The sequence below is a fragment of the Polyergus mexicanus genome, unplaced genomic scaffold (assembly GCF_030449975.1).
Source record: "Polyergus mexicanus isolate NDT 795.1 unplaced genomic scaffold, iyPolMexi1.0 SCAF_24, whole genome shotgun sequence".
In the NCBI taxonomy this organism is placed as follows: domain Eukaryota; kingdom Metazoa; phylum Arthropoda; class Insecta; order Hymenoptera; family Formicidae; genus Polyergus; species Polyergus mexicanus.
The window spans coordinates 742,757-755,631 of NW_027223344.1; positions in this window are offsets into that span (position 1 = coordinate 742,757).

Below are 12,875 nucleotides of genomic sequence, written 5' to 3' on the forward strand. Positions count from 1 at the left end.
CAGATCGCGAAACGTCGTGACTATAAATCTAATCCGCACACGCGATTATTCGCGACTCTTTTCCCAGCGATAGATACAGTTGTCCAAGTGCAATGCACCGTGCATTTACAATAAAATCAAGAACGATCTATTAGAGAGATCGGTAGATTGTTATTCGTGTAAAAGTGAAACGTGTGCGTGAAGCGAAAAACGCAAAGCAGGACATCCGTACGTGCAGTAGACTTCGTTACCATATTGCCTAGCCGATAAAAACATGTTCCCTGATAACATTGTGACTAGCAACTTTGCCCGTTGACAATAAATGATAATTAGAACAATCAGCGGTTCACTCTACATTGCTACTCTGCATTAATTAACCGTTCACCTATTTTGTGTTTTAAAATTTTTTCCAAGTCATTACCCATGCTTGTTTATATTTTTATATACATACATATATATATATATATATTGAGAAAGAGAGAAAGAGAGAGAGAGCTTAGGATAAATTTGTCGTCTGGAATTAAAACATTATCATCTCTGATATAAATGTTAAATATGTTTTTTATCAACTCAATCTAGAAAGATTGAGATTTTTCTTAAGCTCGTTATACGTATATATTAGGAGTTATTTCAGAATCGCTACAAAGTTTCTTTTTTGCGCTTTGATGAGAGGCAAAAATTTTATAGTACGTTAATGAGACCGATCTAATTCCCCATAAGATTCGAGAGAAACGAATTCCTCGGCACGGTTGATAGGCCTCCTTTGATAAACGCCCCCTGCAGCAGCCGAATAAAGATGCACGGCGCAGGTATGAAAAAAAGATTCACTTTTCGGACGTCGATAAAGTACGGTCTACCGCGCGCAATACGACATCGCGCGAGACGAGACGGGACAAGGTAAGACAAGGCGAGACGATACGAGGCACTTCGCAAATCGGCAGAAGCAAAAAGCCGGGTCGAGCTATTTTCTTAAACACGTCTTAAATTCCAGCTAATAATTGAGCAGCTGAACGCCTGGGCGGGGATACTGGAATTATGCAAATCACGTCAGAGATCGGGATCGTGTCCCGAGGGCGCGACGTCCAAGAAGAACGAGTGGAGATGACTCGAGAGAAGAGTGGAACATCGAGCGGAATGGTAGAAGGAGATGAAGAGGACAAGATGAAACGGCGAGAGGAAAGAAGAAGATGAGGAGGAGGAAAAGAAAGAGAGGAAGGAAGACGGAGAACGATAGATTATATATACCTATATATACGGCGAGGAGAGAAAGAGAGCGCGTGTAGTACACGTATGTGTGTATGTGCGCGGGGAGAGATTCGCCCCATTGTGATTGCTATACCCAAGGGCGGAATGTTCCTTCGGTGTGCCGTCTCATGCCGATCCGCAACAGACTCATCCTACTGTTCGCTCTCGTCCCAGCAACGGAGCAACAGGTTGCACAACCTTCCACCTGCCCTCTTGTTTGCCGCCCGCTATACATATATATATACACGTACGTATGGCCGCACACGGCCATATACTCTCTGTACATACGCTTAACCGAAAAGAAAGAGAGAAAGAGAGAGAGGTACATAAATGGATAGATAAAGAGAGATAGAGAGAAAGAAAGAGAGAGTCAACCTAACCACACGAGTAGCACGGTGTACGAAAAGTGTTCGACAAGAACCGCAGAAGAAGAAAGAAGCCGCGCGACTTGCTACGATTTAAGGAAGAGAATTGTCGGTATTCTCTCGGAAATAGATAACGTCAAGTAATCACGTGTTTTTCTAAAATACTGTATTTTATAATACTATACGTACAATATATGTATTCCTGAAAAGTATACAAGATAATGATGTGAATTTGCAAAGTGTTATTCGTGAATTTATATATATATATATATATATATACACAAGATTTTGATTAAAAAATTTATAATATTTTTTCGATATACATCGATATTATACGAGTAATATCACAGATATCGAAGATGTTAATTTTTTTTTCTCTCGTGACATATACAATTGCTACACTATGTATACGATACGAATCGAGCAAAATCGCGCATTTTAACGACTTATAATGACAAAACAATTGTTCGTCAGTTGCATTTCCTGAAGCTTTGATAAGCTTTGCCACAATGTTCAGCTATCGCGGTAACGACGCACAGGAATGAGCGACTTGGCGATAAAACTTGATCGATTCACGGTAGCATTTCTGCTACGTGCGTTGCGCTTTTACGACCTTTCGCAACTGCGTGCCATTATCAGTTTGTCAGTGAAGTTGACAAAGACACGGACACGTATAGCCCTTCTCAATGCCGTATAAAGACATTTAAAATCGACAGACGTTATCAGGAAACATGAGACGACCGTCTACTAACATTCGAGTGGAAAAGTAACACGCTACATATACGTAACCAGTTCGGCAAGAATTGACTTAAAGTGGATATACGCTTAACGAACGAGCAGCGAATGCGAACGTCTTGTGAAACGTTTTTGAATATTTTTCTCGCACGAATTGTCTTTCATGTCACCGCCTCGTGAGGGAATCGAGCCGAATGCGAATCGAATCTCCGTTCGCATTCGCTTTGGGGTATATGTCTGCTGAATGATAACAACGAACGTTCGCATTCGCTGTTCGTTCGCTAAGCGTATACCCACCTTTAGGATCGAAGAGAAACGAACGTGCGTGCGACGTAATGCGCGAAATAAGAAGACATTCGAGAAATCGGCATAGCTGCTAAGAAAAGCACGTGGAATAACACGCGATTATGACGTTCCGGCCGAGCGCGGTCGATTTTTTGCGAGGCACCGATGCACGACGAGAAACGTCGAAGATGGTGACGGAAGTCGAGTTCGAGAGGAGGAAAACGGAGGGGGGCTGAGGAGGAGGATAGACGATCATCGGCGACGAAACGAGATTTATTTTACAAAAGTAACGATCAAGAAGCTAGAAACCAACAACTCGCAGCCGTCACCGAGCGTCGGGAGTGCAACCTCTCCGGGGAGGCCATGGAACCTTGCATCTCGACCTTCGTTTTTCCTTTCTTTCTCACCTACGGCAGGATGAGAGAGAGAGAGAGGAGGTGGCCGAAGGGAACCCGCAACAAGATCGACGCACGCGGTACGCCGCGAAGGCGTGGTCGGTGGACAAGATCGCATCTTCGTGTAACGAAGACATGCGAAAAAAGAAAGAGAGAAATAGAGAGAGAGAGAGAGAGAGAGAGAGAGAGAGAGAGGAGACATAAAGAGAAGTAACACGAAAGAGAAAGACGAGAAAAGATCGAAACATCGGGCGCGAGAGACAGGCCCGGATGATGATGGCATAAAAGCGATTCTGGAAATTGGGGCGAAAGGTTTGCTACCTGTAAGGGCTCTGTGTGATCAAAAGTTCTAAAAAGGTATCGAAAGTCACGCTGACTTGTCCAGAGAAGTGTGTATTATATAGTTCCTATATGCAGCTGCAGACTTTTTTCAGAGAGAAAATATTGTATTTTGAATTCACTTATAAAATACAAACGAATTTTTAAGATAAAAAAAGCTCATTCTGTTTTAAAATCCTATATATGTATATATATATATTTTTTTTTATGCAAGAAAAAAGATTAAATAAAAATAACTAAACATTTCGCGACTAGATTCGATGTATTCCGAGCGACATGAGAGATATAAGGCTGAGCAAGCGTTCTAAATAAAAGTCCACGATACCATACAATATCTTATCGACCATATATTCAACGCCAAAAGTCACATTAGAGTCCGTTGACCTTTTGTCGGGAAACGTGCGAGCGCGCACGATGTCGCTTACGGGAACGCGATGAGCGACACACGATCGAGAAATCCGAGAGGAAAAATAATGTATAAGAGACGAGGGGGAGAGGAATACTCGAGGGAACGTCTACGTAATCGAGATACGTACGCGCCATTGCGATGTAGACATTATAGGTATCGTCGTCGTGCATATGGACGTTTCGCGGCCGCCTCGTAACGTGGCGCGATATCAAACGGCGTCTCGGCGGAGCAGAGGTCAGAGATAAAAGGCCGAGATAAGAGTACCTCTCGGACACGCAGGTGAACCAAGTGTAAGCGAGATAACCGGCCGCTATCTTATCTACTCACTCCGCCTCGATACCAGCGGGGCCATAGATAGACTCTGTGAATCAAGTCTGGATTTCTACGGCTGGCTGTGCGCGCGCCCGTAAAACCGGCCGTAGAAAAGCTTAACGATCCTCGTATTGTTTCGCGACGAGGACAACGAGGTAAAAGGATAAGGACGAGATGAAGAGGAGAACGAGATTCAACGACACGATATACACCGCGCGTCTCGTTAAGCATATAGAGACGCCCGCCCCCGAGAGGCGTTCGTCTCCGATCGATGGATGATTATGAATGTGCACATTGAACCGGAGTGCCCCGACCTCGTGACAATCGATGATACATGCCGACCAATCGGCAGGCTTTTGTTCGCAGCGATTGTTTTCGCCTCATCAGAAGCAGACGTTTACAGATCGAGATATGTTACACGACTATCTGAGAATCAGATATAGCGCGAGCATATTTTCTCCATGAGCATTTATACATTTGCAACCAATCATTCGAGAGGCTATATTTTTCTAGTAATTTATATGCCGTGGTAATCCTATGTTATATAATTATTTTTTGCGTTAGACATAGCATGTATTTTTAATTCTAAAACAGATAAAACTGCATAAAACACACTTCCAATTTTATCGCCGCTTAAATATGTTGTAGAAGTTCTTCGGAATAATTCCCCGCAAGAGAAATAAGAAACAGCATTGGTTTAGAAGATACAACAAATTCAAGTTTGATATTAAAGTACGTGTGTATGTTGTATAATTTATTTTTTCATTGAAAAAAAAAAAAAAACTGTTTATGACTACGCGTAGACGGGGGAAGGGCAGAACCGCTAATATTTAAGAAAAAGCATTAAAACTATAAAACTTTAATTTATTTTCTCCTAAACCAATACCGTCCCCCGCTTATTTCTTGCAGGGAATTACTCGGAAGGATCTCTTCTATAACATTTAAATGGCGATAAAATCGAAAGTCTGTTACTTTTTATGCAGTTTTATCCTAAAACAATACAATTAATTATTAGATATAGTTAAGAAATATATATATATCCAATATTTCGCATATTTCCATAATTTAATTTCTGAATATTAATGATTACGAATACGCAAGGTCGACTAATGCGATTTTCATTAAATTGTTTCGAGCTAATGGAGAATTTTGATTGATCCCACATGTTCGTTTTGACGGAGGGACAATTTCGCGGAGCACCACAATATAAATTGTCATTTTGCTAAAGCCTAATGGCGCGATTCGTCTCTGTCAGACGCAATAGTTACCTCAAACCCGCGGGATAAAGTTGCATCCGCGCCGACTACGTTTTCTTTTCATTTGCGTACGCAACACACACGCGCGTGTATACATACGTAATCATACTGTGATATTTCTAATGGTGAGAAGGGGGCGGGGAAGCGGGAGAGATAGGCTCTATGAGATTTCCGTCATTTGCGGTTACGGTTGACGTTCGAGTTACATCGCGCAAGTGTTTCTATCTCGACTAGTATAAACCCGTTTGATATAGGGCGAAAGACAAAAAAAATTTCTTTTCACATCTCGAACGTAACGCGTATAATTATAATATCACTCGTCTAACGAGATGTGTTAGCTGCGAACATAATTTCAACGCGGCGTGCATTTATATATGTTGCGAAATGGAAATATATTTTCTCTTAAACGTACAAAGGAAATATTGTATTTTCTGCGCTTGTATATTAAAATGGAAATTGTTATTTGACACAATGATTTATCGCAATCGTTATGTATCATTCGAAATATTCGTATGACTCGAAAATAATAAATAATAACAAATAGCAAACCCCACTTTTCTCTCTCAAATATTTATTAAATATTTGACCAAAAAAATCGACCGAAATTATATAATAACAAAAGTTAATATAATTTTAAGATTATTTCTGCTCTGAAAAAGAGTTTTATTTACGAAGGAATCAAACTTCTTCGTAAGAGTGTACTCGGAGCTCGCAGGCTCTATTTCAACGCGAGTTCCGCTATCAGCAGTCTGTACTTCCGGTGGCCGCGTCTCTGTATTTCTATGTAGAAACTCAAGGAGAATTTACGTGTACGAGATACGCGGATACTAAAATATTTAGCATATATTTTTTTGCGTCACAATCAAGATGCGTCCCATTTTGCATTATAATATGCCCGATCTATGATGTATGCATGATGAAATTTCTAAAAATACCATTAACACGCACCGCAATATTTCCATGAATTTGCTGAACGGAACGAAAGAAATGTGACACGATAAATACGAAACTAACGCGTAGTTTCCACAGAAGAGAGTCAATGTTCGACTAATCTCGAAACTCGAGACTAAAAGACTAGATAACCAGGAGACCGTGTTACAGTCCGCGAAAAGAAAAACAATTATGTTCCGCGAGAAAGTGTAAGCATTCTTCGCGAAATGTAAATAAATTACAATTTCCATCTAGTAGTAAAACCGACTTTCACACGTCGATGCAAACCTTTAACAAAATTTCAAAGTCTATGGATAACCAGTTTAAAGAGAGATCTATATCATAGTTTTATATATGTACAGAGTGGCCCTGAACGTTCCAACTAGACTTTGAGATCTTATGGGAAATTTAATTCTGGACAAAAAATGTCCTACAAGATCTCAAAGTCTGGCTGGAAAATTCGGGGCCACCCTGTGTATATATATATATATCTTGATAAATATGGCTATTAATTAAATCCGTATACTAGCAATAAAAATAAAATAAACATACAAATAGCAAAATAAAACACAATACAAGTAAAATCGAGTGTAAATGTATACAACGAAAATAAAAGCTTTAATAAATATGCCAGATATAAATCTCGCAAAAAGCAGCGAAGCTCAATCATAAACATCAACATTAAATTTCATATGATGTGTGACTTTGTATAGAAAGTCACGATAGTCAACAGATTCCAAGTTCAAATCCACTTTCAATCTTATCCGTTCATATACCGCGTAAGAAACTGAAACTAGAACATATATAGTATTTTTAATAATAATAAATCTTACGGAATATGTGCGAAGATAATCGATAGATTGAAAGCGGTCAAAAACGCACTTCGGGTGCGTGAAAAAAAAAAAAAAAAAAAAAAAATCAAATTTCGTATATTTATAATTATAATATTGATGTAGAAATAATTCATATTCACCGATTCGGCGTCGATGCAGATGTATCGTAGTACCTGATTAATTCTCGAACAACTTGTCGCTGCGTGCCATTTTGCCGCCCTCCGATCCGTTCACGCATACATCCACCCGCGCGTCGTCGCACGGTCACCGCGGATCACGTGATCGGCAATGCGGGTGCCGATCTACGGCACACGAGATACACTCGCGCACGTGATACGAGGACGCGAACTTTCCGAGCGCGTCGGTTACACGGTTTCGCGCGAGATCACTCGCTCGCGTTATCGTTATCGTCGCCGTCGTCGTCGTCGTCGTCGTCGTCGGAAACGGCAAGCGCACGATACAGCGTACGATTGTCGCGGTTGCACGCGCGAGATCGTACTGGCGGCCGCGTGTGCGAGAAACCGCGCCGGCGGCGGATCGCGATTTCGAAGGTGCGCGATGGATAAGAAGGTTAGGCGCGCGCGACGCACGTGACCGTGTACGTACGTACGTGACCGTGCGCCGCGACTGATTAACGGGCCGGTTCGCGGTGACGCGACGCGACGCGACGCGACGCGACGCGACGCGACGCGCGATGTAAACAAAGGCGTATTACGCGATAGTATTGTAAGGTTCAGAGAGGGGGATCTATAATTCGAGCGGAGAAAATAAATATAATGGCAAGAGGTTTATATGACTCGGTCGCAAAAAAAAGGCGTAAAACTGAGTAGACGGGTAGGTCCTAGGATCCCATTGGAACCCCGTTATTTTTCGTCCGCTCATTCATGCTTACGGTATAACGTGCCCTCTACACATTGGAATTTGGCGCGCTCCCGCCAGCGGCCGCGGCTACGAACGCGCACGAACTTCACGCATGATCGCGAGACCGAAAACGGACGCGTCGTAATAAACACTGTCTCGCCTCTTGGTGCCGCCGCGTCGAGTTGCCGGGGCGACGCTATTTCGGCTTTATCGCAGCGAACGAGTCCCGCATTTTTATCCGACATATTTCACTCGGGAAGCACTCGAGAACGACCGAGGATACCTCCGCGCCGTCCCGCGCGTCTACACTAATCTACCGGAATGTTTTTCCAAGATGGCGGTTACTGACCCGCCAAAAGTTTGCTATTCGATTATCGCGATGTCATAAAGCGGGGATCACACTTTTGCATAAGCGCATAATCGTAAGCGTACGGAATTTGTGATTGGTCCATTTCGTTATGTATAAGGGAATGGACCAATCAATTTCCTTACGCTTGTGATTAATGCGTTTATGCAAAAGTATGTGTTCCCCGCTTAACTCGAGATACGTGCGAAGTTTGCGCTACGAGTGTAGTCATTGCAGAGGTTATAAAGCCGCGAACGCGAATAAAGAGTCCGTATGTCATGTTGGTACATATTGGTTTATCGCGTCGTGAATACCCATTGATTTAATTATACCTTACGTTATCGCTCCGCTAACTTACTTTTCACTCCGATTACATTTATCGGCCACTTCCGATCGAGTTGATCTCGCGACACGAACGATCCTCCGTACATTATGCGCCATACTATTATTGCGATTTCGTCTTTGTTCAACTTTTGATAAATAACAAAGATAGAACAACACTCGTGTGCACACGGGTGATGTTTCCGAACGCAGCCTTAAGGTGCGTTCGGAGAGACGCTATTAGCGCTAAAAGCCAGTCATTCTATCTTTGTTACTTATTGAAAGTTGAACGAGAACGGAGCACCCTCATAGCGCTAAAATCGTTCAAAAATATGCCGGTCAAAATTTTTGTGTTAAATATTTAACACACTCTATTATCTAGGTATTACTTATTTTCTTAGGTATTTTATTATTACTTATTTTCTAAAATTTTATACGATAGATATGATCCGTATTATTAGTACAGGATTTATGTGTTAAAATTTACAGAAAAAAAATGTCGATTTTACTTTGTAATAGAAGCGAGAGCGACTACAGATTGTTAATACTTTTTCCTAAGTTAATTTCATTATTAAAAATATGTTGATTTTACACAAAATTTATTTCAAATTGCTATAAAGTTTTATTTTATATATGTTGAAATATTAACATAATATCATAATATTGTATGTTATATGAACACAAAAATTTGTGTAAACCGTTTGGGACACGCGATATATATTAAATTTAACACAAGTTTTCCAACTGTGCACCAAATGCGTTTTTAGATGTTATTTTAATACATTTCTTCAACCGTATAATTTATTTCATTCAATTAATATCGAATCCTAGCTCTTTAAATATCGAGATATCTTCTTTATTTTCACTCTTCCTCTTGAAGAATATGCAAAACTTCTCGTATTACGAAATATAACGCAATATTAAATGGAAATGTGGAAGATAATCATTTTTTTAATTATTCTCTCACATTACGCTTTTCTCTTGTACTCATTGTTTTATCTCTTATGATTGCCTGTGATGTTATCGAAACATGTATTTGCTATTTGGAAATTGCAAATACGACTAATTAGCCAATTAAAGAGTTATTAAAGATTCATTAATATAATTATTGATACTGTTGTATAACAGATATTTAATGCTTAACATTAAATTGTTAACATTAATATTATGCGCAGTTTCCAATATTTTTATGCGATATTATTATTACAGAATAACAATTAAATAATAGAACAACGTGAACATATTTTTCCCTCTTATGACACTCTATAAAGCATTTATAAAATTATTTAAAAATATAATCACCGCTCACTTTTTAATCATTTTAGAGATACGGAAATATTTTTATTAATCATTCTAGACACAAATAATTACAACATTGAAGTCGTTTTAATAAGGCTGTTATTAATTCCGACACGTTAACAATCGTTGCTTTTGAATGACAGTCGGCATTAAAGTTTCTTACTGCGGCGAAAGGTAAAAGAGTCGTGACTATTATAATTCATGACTCTCCTTCATCGATTACTATTATATTGTACAATCTAAAGCGAAATGTGACGATCCGATAATCGAAGGGCGTAGCATGGATATTATCTGACAACAATAAGTGAACTCTCTCTCTCTCTCTCTCTCTCTCTTTATCTCTTACTTTCTCTCGATATAAGCTTACAACGCAATAACGGAGATTATATTTTGTTATATGAGAAAAATGAGAGGAGAGAGAGAGAGACAGAGAGAGAGAGAGAGAGAGAGATATGTATCGGTAAAACGTACATTTTTCTATATACGAGAATTCAATTATACCCATGAAAGAGTAAATTATTATATTTTATTGAATTATAATTAATTTCTTGATGCTAAATTCAAATTAAATTTCGTCTAATTTGAGATAATTGAAAACGTTTTGTACGCGAGTTGGAAAACATCCTCGACACACAGGGCAACACAGATAGCAACGATAAGACGCTTGTCACTGAGACGTCAGCTGGTATAGTCACGGCGCAACTGCTGATCTCCAAGGAATATGATCCTTTCGGTAAGAGGATCGCATCATCTTGGGAGCGACTTCGCGACAGCTCGCCGGACAGCCGCGAGAGACGCAAAGAAATCGTCAAATATCCGTGATCCGATCTCCGTATCGCGTGCGCGAGCGCGCGCGTTCAAATTACCGGCCGTTAGCCGAGATCTGAATTACTGGTTAACACCGATTGTCGTGTCAGGAACGCGGGGTAAGGCGAATAAAAAGCGGACTCGCCGCCGGTGTATCGCGGTAGTTAAGGCGTATCGAGCCACAGAAGGAGTGAGACGACGAAAGAGGTAATGGTTGTAATCACGCGGTTGTAGTATAGTAGTAGTGGTGTAGTAGAGTAATAGCGATGGTGGCATAACTATGGGCAGCCATGCGGAATTGTGGCAGGAACGACGTCCAGGTTTTCACGTTCCTTCGAAAGATCGCCGCTCGATAGAAACGATTCGCGTTGTGATCAATCAAAGGACACATGATTTCTGTCATACCTATAAGAAATTTCAAAAAGAGAAAGATGGATCGACGAGAAAAATCTTGTCTCTTCTCTAGCTCAACTTTCCGATTCATAAAATCGGTCGATAATGCGTAATGTCAGAACGAAAAATTCGAATTATCTTCGCAGAATCCGATTATGAATACCAAGATGAATGTTAGTTTTAAATATAGATCAAATGTCGCCCAATTAACAGGCGAATTGGAGCGACCGAGGTCGAGCGCCGCGCTGATGCGTGTATGCGTGTTGTACGCGCGCGCCTCCGTGTATCAACATCCGCGTGGAGGAAGCCGGTCAAAGAAGAGAAGGAAGCGCTTAATGAGCCCCCCCCCTCTCTCTCTCTCTCTCTCTCTCTCTCTCTCTCTCTTGTCTTCTTTCTCGTATGCGGGCGCAAAAGCTGCCGCTGCACCATTAGCGAAAGAGCGAACGAGCGAGAACGACTTAAATAACGCGAGCGTTCAACTGAACGAGAAGCAACAGTGGAGAAGTTCGAGAGAGGGAGAGAGAGAGAGACGCGTCTTCTCTTTTGAACTCCGCGAACTACTTTTACGATTTTATTATTGGCTCTTACCCTCGCGATATTTTCCATAGCGCAACGCGTCGCCTTTAACAGAGGCCGCCTTATCCCTGGGATGATCCTCTTCTCTCTCTCTTTCTTTCTTTCTCTCTCTCTCTCTCTCTCTCTCTCTCTCTCTCTCTCTCTCTTTCTCGGGGCCCGAGACGCGCGATACACTAATAACGCTTAAGCCGCGCGCGACTTAATTAGAAGGGTATTGAGAGCCAACAAGACGCGTCTATTCGAGGAACGAATCGTTTGCATTGTAAAAATTTATTCTCCGCTGACACAAATGTACAATTGAAAAATAATCGTTCGCTCTAAACAATAATAAACGAAGCGAGTTTGTATTGCAAGTTTTTCGTGAAGTTTGACTATTTAATGAATTATTGAATAAAATGTTTGCGAGCTACAAATATATCTCATTAGGTAATAAAATTAAAACAATAATTGATCGAGATGAGATATATAATTATACTTTGAACGAAAAAGGATTTTTATAACATTCCTCTCATTAGTATAATTATAATTATGGACAGATAATTGATAAAACGATAGCGCGTCCATCGATGGAAACTTTGCAGTCTCTCAGCAAAGTATCTATCGATCAAGCAACATGTGAAGGATATGAAAGGCGTTCATAATCTCTCTCTCTCTCTCTCTTCTCTCCCACGCCTATCGGATGTTAATGACCCTAATGAATGTAAGCGGTGCGAGCGAGGAACATTGACAGTGAGATAAGTCGATCTACGCGTTTCGTTTTCTTCTATACCGCATTGATTAATATTTATTTATACTCGCAGCCCAGAAACCCTTAAAACCTGTTTGACAACGTAGAGTCTTTATCGCGCGTCCTCGTTTAGGAAAAATCTGAAGAATGTCATTTCGTAGTCGAAGTACTATTTTCGCCATACACCTTTTTTACGCTCCTGGCCTATCTCAACGAGCCTATATTCTCTCCGGAGTATCCGTCGAGACATAAATTACGGCGATTACTCCCAGCCACTGGAGTACGCAAACACCCTCTGTCTTTCTCTTTCTCTCTCGTCTTCTTGGGAACCGATTCGGCTCGCGTTAATTATCGGGCTTCCCGCCGGTAAGTTTCCGCCGTTTCTATCGGAGCTCACGTCGGACCCTTTCGAGAGCCGACGTTGGCGATAGAGAAATAAACGCTCGCATTATGGTTCCAGCC